Genomic DNA, 7,595 nt, shown 5'->3' with positions numbered 1-7,595 from the left:
CTTTTACCATTGGGAAAATAAAAAAATTGTTGCTGAAAAATCATTTTTGTGACTAAAGTTAAATGTTCATTTTTTCCTTCCATGTTGCTTCTGCTGCTGTGAAGCACCTGAAGGGTTAATAAACTTCTTGAATGTGGTTTTGTGCACCTTGAGGGGTGCAGTTTTTAGAATGGTGTCACTTTTGGGTATTTTCAGCCATATAGACCCCTCAAACTGACTTCAAATGTGAGGTGGTCCCTAAAAAAAATGGTTTTGTAAATTTCGTTGTAAAAATGAGAAATTGCTGGTCAAATTTTAACCCTTATAACTTCCTAGCAAAAAAAAATTTTGTTTCCAAAATTGTGCTGATGTAAAGTAGACGTGTGGGAAATGTTAGTTATTAACTATTTTATGTCACATAACTCTCTGGTTTAACAGAATAAAAATTCAAAATGTGAAAATTGCGAAATTTTCAAAATTTTCGCCAAATTTCTGTTTTTATCACAAATAAACACAGAATTTATTGACCTAAATTTACCACTAACATGAAGCCCAATATGTCACGAAAAAACAATCTCAGAACCGCTAGGATCCATTGAAGCGTTCCTGAGTTTTTACCTCATAAAGGGACACTGGTCAGAATTGCAAAAAACGGCAAGGTCTTTAAGGTCAAAATAGGCTGGGTCATGAAGGGGTTAAAAAGATGAGAGGCGTCTGTAATTTACATCATAGGTAGACCTCAACTATGGGAGACAAACTGAGAAAAAAAAATCCAGAAAATCACATTGTCTGTTTTTTTAACATTTTATTTGCATATTATGGTGGAAAATAAGTATTTGGTCGGAAACAAAATTTCATCTCAATACTTTGTAATATATCCTTTGTTGGCAATGACAGAGGTCAAACGTTTTCTGTAAGTCTTCACAAGGTTGCCACACACTGTTGTTGGTATGTTGGCCCATTCCTCCATGCAGATCTCCTCTAGAGCAGTGATGTTTTTGGCTTTTCGCTTGGCAACACGGACTTTCAACTCCCTTCAAAGGTTTTCTATAGGGTTGATATCTGGAGACTGGCTAGGCCACTCCAGGACCTTGAAATGCTTCTTACGAAGCCACTCCTTCGTTGCCCTGGCGGTGTGCTTTGGATCATTGTCATGTTGAAAGACCCAGCCACGCCACGTTTCATCTTCAATGCCCTTGCTGATGGAAGGAGGTTTGCACTCAAAATCTCACGATACATGGCCCTATTCATTCTTTCATGTACGCGGATCAGTCGTCCTGGCCCCTTTGCAGACAAACAGCCCCAAAGCATGATGTTTCCATCACCATGCTTTACAGTAGGTATGGTGTTTGATGGATGCAACTCAGTATTCCTTTTCCTCCAAACACGACAAGTTGTGTTTCTTCCAAACAGTTCCAGTTTGGTTTCATCAGACCATAGAAATCTTGATTGTTTGTTTCTGACCAAATACTTATTTTCCACCATAATATGTAAAAAAATGTTAAAAAAACAGACAATGTGATTTTCTGGATTTTTTTTTCTCAGTTTGTCTCCCATAGTTGAGGTCTACCTATGATGTAAATTACAGACGCCTCTCATCTTTTAAAGTGGTGGAACTTGCACTATTGTTGACTGACTAAATACTTTTTTGCCCCACTGTATATACTATATACAGGAGGAGATGACTTCCAGGTATATACTATATACAGGAGCAGATGACACACAGGTATATACTATATACAGGAGGAGATGACACACAGGTATATACTATATACAGGAGCAGATGACACACAGGTATATACTATATACAGGAGGAGATGACTTCCAGGTATATACTATATAAAAGAGGAGATGACACACAGGTATAGAGGAGAAGAGGACATACAGCAGGTATATACTATATACAGGGGAGATGACATACAGGTATATACTATATACAGGAGATGACATAAAGGTATATACTATATATAGGAGGAGATTACATACAGGTATATAGTATATACAGAAGAGATGACATACAGGTATATAATAAATACAGGAGGAGATGACACATGGGTATATACAATATACAGGAGGAGATGACATACAGCAGGTATATACTATTTACAGGGGAGATGGCATACAGGTAAATTAGAGGCATGATGGGAAAATAAGAGACGTGATGTGCTATAACTAACCACAGATATTTACTATGCCCAGGCAACGCCGGGCTCTTCAGCTAAAATATATATATATTTTATATTTTAAAATATATATTTTAGCTGAAGAGCCCGGCGTTGCCGGGCTCTTCAGCTAAAATATATATATATTTTATATTTTAAAATATATATATATTTTAGCTGAAGAGCCCGGCGTTGCCTGGGCATAGTAAATATCTGTGGTTAGTTATAGCACATCACGTCTCTTATTTTCCCATCATGCCTCTAATTTTCTCCCTTACACCTCTTATTTTCCCCCTCACTCCTCTCATTCCCCCTAACACTTGTCATTTCAACCTCACAGCTGTCATTTTCCGATCACTCCACTATTTTCCCTCACTCCTCTCATTTTGCACTCACACCTTTTCATTTTCACCTCACACCCCTCATTTTCACCTCAGTATATACATGTTTGTCATCTCCCTTATATATAGTATACACCTGTATGTCTTCTCTTGTATATTGTATTTACCTGTATGCCATCTCCCCTGTAAATAGTATATACCTGCTGTATGTCATCTCCTCCTGTATATTGTATATACCCATGTGTCATCTCCTCCTGTATTTATTATATACCTGTATGTCATCTCTTCTGTATATACTATATACCTGTATGTAATCTCCTCCTATATATAGTATATACCTTTATGTCATCTCCTGTATATAGTATATACCTGTATGTCATCTCCCCTGTATATAGTATATACCTGCTGTATGTCCTCTTCTCCTCTATACCTGTGTGTCATCTCCTCTTTTATATAGTATATACCTGGAAGTCATCTCCTCCTGTATATAGTATATACCTGTGTGTCATCTGCTCCTGTATATAGTATATACCTGTGTGTCATCTCCTCCTGTATATAGTATATACCTGTGTGTCATCTGCTCCTGTATATAGTATATACCTGGAAGTCATCTCCTCCTGTATACAGTATATACAGTGGGGCAAAAAAGTATTTAGTCAGTCAGCAATAGTGCAAGTTCCCCCACTTTAAAAGATGAGAGGCGTCTGTAATTTACATCATAGGTAGACCTCAACTATGGGAGACAAACTGAGAAAAAAAAATCCAGAAAAATCACATTGTCTGTTTTTTTAACAATTTATTTGCATATTATGGTGGAAAATAAGTATTTGGTCAGAAACAAACAAACAATCAAGATTTCTGGCTCTCACAGACCTGTAACTTCTTCTTTAAGAGTCTCCTCTTTCCTCCACTCATTACCTGTAGTAATGGCACCTGTTTAAACTTGTTATCAGTATAAAAAGACACCTGTGCACACCCTCAAACAGTCTGACTCCAAACTCCACTATGGTGAAGACCAAAGAGCTGTCAAAGGACACCAGAAACAAAATTGTAGCCCTGCACCAGGCTGGGAAGACTGAATCTGCAATAGCCAACCAGCTTGGAGTGAAGAAATCAACAGTGGGAGCAATAATTAGAAAATGGAAGACATACAAGACCACTGATAATCTCCATCGATCTGGGGCTCCACGCAAAATCCCACCCCGTGGGGTCAGAATGATCACAAGAACGGTGAGCAAAAATCCCAGAACCACGCGGGGGGACCTAGTGAATGAACTGCAGAGAGCTGGGACCAATGTAACAAGGCCTACCATAAGTAACACACTACGCCACCATGGACTCATCCTGCAGTGCCAGACGTGTCCCACTGCTTAAGCCAGTACATGTCCGGGCCCGTTTGAAGTTTGCTAGAGAGCATTTGGATGATCCAGAGGAGTTTTGGGAGAATGTCCTATGGTCTGATGAAACCAAACTGGAACTGTTTGGTAGAAACACAACTTGTCGTGTTTGGAGGAAAAAGAATACTGAGTTGCATCCATCAAACACCATACCTACTGTAAAGCATGGTGGTGGAAACATCATGCTTTGGGGCTGTTTCTCTGCAAAGGGGCCAGGACGACTGATCCGGGTACATGAAAGAATGAATGGGGCCATGTATCGTGAGATTTTGAGTGCAAACCTCCTTCCATCAGCAAGGGCATTGAAGATGAAACGTGGCTGGTTCTTTCAACATTACAATGATCCAAAGCACACCGCCAGGGCATCGAAGGAGTGGCTTCGTAAGAAGCATTTCAAGGTCCTGGAGTGGCCTAGCCAGTCTCCAGATCTCAACCCTATAGAAAACCTTTGGAGGGAGTTGAAAGTCTGTGTTGCCAAGCGAAAAGCCAAAAACAACACTGCTCTAGAGGAGATCTGCATGGAGGAATGGGCCAACATACCAACAACAGTGTGTGGCAACCTTGTGAAGACTTACAGAAAACGTTTGACCTCTGTCATTGCCAACAAAGGATATATTACAAAGTAACATAGTAACATAGTAACATAGTTAGTAAGGCCGAAAAAAGACATTTGTCCATCCAGTTCAGCCTATATTCCAAAAAGTATTGAGATGAAATTTTGTTTCTGACCAAATACTTATTTTCCACCATAATATGCAAATAAATTGTTAAAAAAAACAGACTGTGATTTTCTGGATTTTTTTTTCTCAGTTTGTCTCCCATAGTTGAGGTCTACCTATGATGTAAATTACAGACGCCTCTTATCTTTTTAAGTGGTGGAACTTGCACTATTGCTGACTGACTAAATACTTTTTTGCCCCACTGTACCTGTGTGTCATCTCCTTCTGTATATAGTATATACCTGTGTGTCATCTCCTGTATATAGTATATACCTGTGTGTCATCTCTCCTGTATATAGTACTAAATTGGCAGCCTGATAAATCCCCAGCCAACAGGAAGCCCTCCCCCTGGCAGTATATATTAGCTCACACATACACATAATAGACAGGTCATGTGACTGACAGCTGCCGTATTTCCTATATGGTACATTTGTTGCTCTTGTAGTTTGTCTGCTTATTAATCAGATTTTTATTTTTGAAGGATAATACCAGACTTGTGTGTGTTTTAGGGCGAGTTTCATGTGTCAAGTTGTGTGTGTTGAGTTGCATGTGGCGACATGCATGTAGCGACTTTTGTAAGATGAGTTTTGTGTGGCGACATGCGTGTAGCAACTTTGTGTGTGTCAAGTTGCATGTGACAGGTTAGTGCAGCAAGTTGTGTGCAGCAAGTTTTGCGCATGGCGAGTTTTATGTGTGGTGCATTTTGAGTATGTGCAAGTTTTGAGAGAGGCAACTTTTGCATGTGTTGCAACTTTAGCAATTTTTCCACGTGTGCAAGTTTTGCATGTGGCGAGTTTTCCAAGAGGTGAGTTTTGCACGTGTGGAGAGTTTTGCGAGAGCCTAGTTTTGCATGTGGCGAGTTTTGAGCAGCGACTTTTGTGTTTCGACTTTTATGTGGCGAGGTTGGTGTATGTGTGGTGAAATGTGTGCTAAGGGTGGTATATGCGTTCAAGCATGTGGTAGTTTGTGGCGCCTTTTGTGTGTGTGTTCATATCCCTGTGTGTGGTCAGTATCCCATGTCGGGGCCCCACCTTGGCACCAAAGAGTATATACCGTACAGATGCTATCGCTCTCCCTCTTTAAGTCCCCCTTGTTCACATCTGGCAGCTGTCAATTTGCCTCCACCACTTTTCCTTTCACTTTTTCCCCATTATGTAGATAGGGGCAAAATTGTTTGGTGAATTGGAAAGCGCGGGGTTAAAATTTCACCTCACAACATAGCCTATGACGCTCTCAGGGTCCAGACGTGTGAGTGTGCAAAATTTTGTGGCTGTAGCTGTGCCGGTGCAGATGCCAATCCCGGACATACACACACACACATTCAGCTTTATATATTAGATACCGTATATACTCTAGTATAAACCGAGATTTTCAGACCAAATTTTTGTGCTGAAAGTGCCCCTCTCGGCTTATACTCGAGTCACGGTGGGCGGCAGGGTCGGCGGGTGAGGGGGAGAGGGCGCTGAGGCATACTCACCTAGCCCTGGCGCTCCTGACGCTGCCCCTGCCTGTCACACTGTCTCCGGGTGCCGCAGCTCTTCCTGTCAGCGGTCACGTGGGACCGCTCATTAGAGAAATGAATATGGACTCCACTCCCATAGGGGTGGAGCCACATATTCATTCCTCTGAGCGGTGCCAGTGACCGCTGATAGGAAGAGCTGCGGCACCCGGAGACAGTGTGACAGGCAGGGGGAGCGGCAGGACTAGGTGAGTATTTTATATTCACCTGTCCGCGTTCCACATGCCGGGCGTTGCTCCATCTTCCCGGCGCCGCTCTGTCTTCCCGGCGTCTCTGCGCTCTGACTGTGCAGGTCAGAGGGCGCGATGACGCATATAGTGTGCGCGGCGCCCTCTGCCTGATCAGTCAGTGCAGAGAGACGCCGGGACGAGACGCCGGAACGAGACGCTGGGAGCTGCAATCAAGAGAGGCGAGTATGGCTTTTTTATTATTATTATTGCAGCAGCAGCAATGGCACAGCTTTATAAGGAGCATCTATGGGGCATGAATGAACGGTGCACAGCTTTATAAGGAGCATCTATGGGGCAAGAATGAACGGTGCACAGCTTTATAAGGAGCATCTATGGGGCAAGAATGAACGGTGCACAGCTTTATAAGGAGCATCTATGGGGCAAGAATGAACGGTGCACAGCTTTATAAGGAGCATCTACGGGGCAAGAATGAACGGTGCACAGCTTTATAAGGAGCTTAAATGGGGCAAGAATGAACGGTGCACAGCTTTATAAGGAGCATCTATGGGGCAAGAATGAACGGTGCACAGCTTTATAAGGAGCATATATGGGGCAAGAATGAACGGTGCACAGCTTTATAAGGAGCATATATGGGGCAAGAATGAACGGTGCACAGCTTTATAAGGAGCTTATATGGGGCAAGAATGAACGGTGCAGAGCACTATATGGCACAGATATGGGGCAAGAATGAACGGTGCAGAGCACTATATGGCAGAGCTATGGGGCAAGAATGAACTGTGCAGAGCACTATATGGCACAGCTATAGGGCAATAATGAACGGTGCAGAGCACTATATGGCACAGCTATGGGGCAAGAATGAACGGTGCAGAGCACTATATGGCACAGCTATGGGACAGTATGAACGGTGCAGAGCACTATATGGCACAGCTATAGGGCAATAATGAACGGTGCAGAGCACTATATGGCACAGCTATGGGGCAAGAATGAACGGTACAGAACACTATATGGCACAGTTATGGGGCAAGAATGAACGGTGCAGAGCACTATATGGCACAGCTATGGGGCAATAATGAACGGTGCAGAGCAGTATATGGCACACCTTTCTATGGTACATCTATGGGGCAATAATGAACGGTGCAGAGCACAATATGGCACAGCTATGGGGCCATAATGAATGGTATGGAGCATCTATTTTTATTTTTGAAATTCACCGGTAGCTGCTGCATTTTCCACCCTAGGCTTATACTCGAGTCAATAAGTTTTCACAGTTTTTTGTGGCAAAATTAG

The sequence above is a fragment of the Ranitomeya imitator genome, chromosome 2, assembly GCF_032444005.1.
Source record: "Ranitomeya imitator isolate aRanImi1 chromosome 2, aRanImi1.pri, whole genome shotgun sequence".
NCBI classification, from domain to species: Eukaryota; Metazoa; Chordata; class Amphibia; order Anura; family Dendrobatidae; genus Ranitomeya; species Ranitomeya imitator.
The sequence above is the reverse complement of the archived record's forward strand: the minus strand, read 5'-3'. Positions refer to the sequence as shown.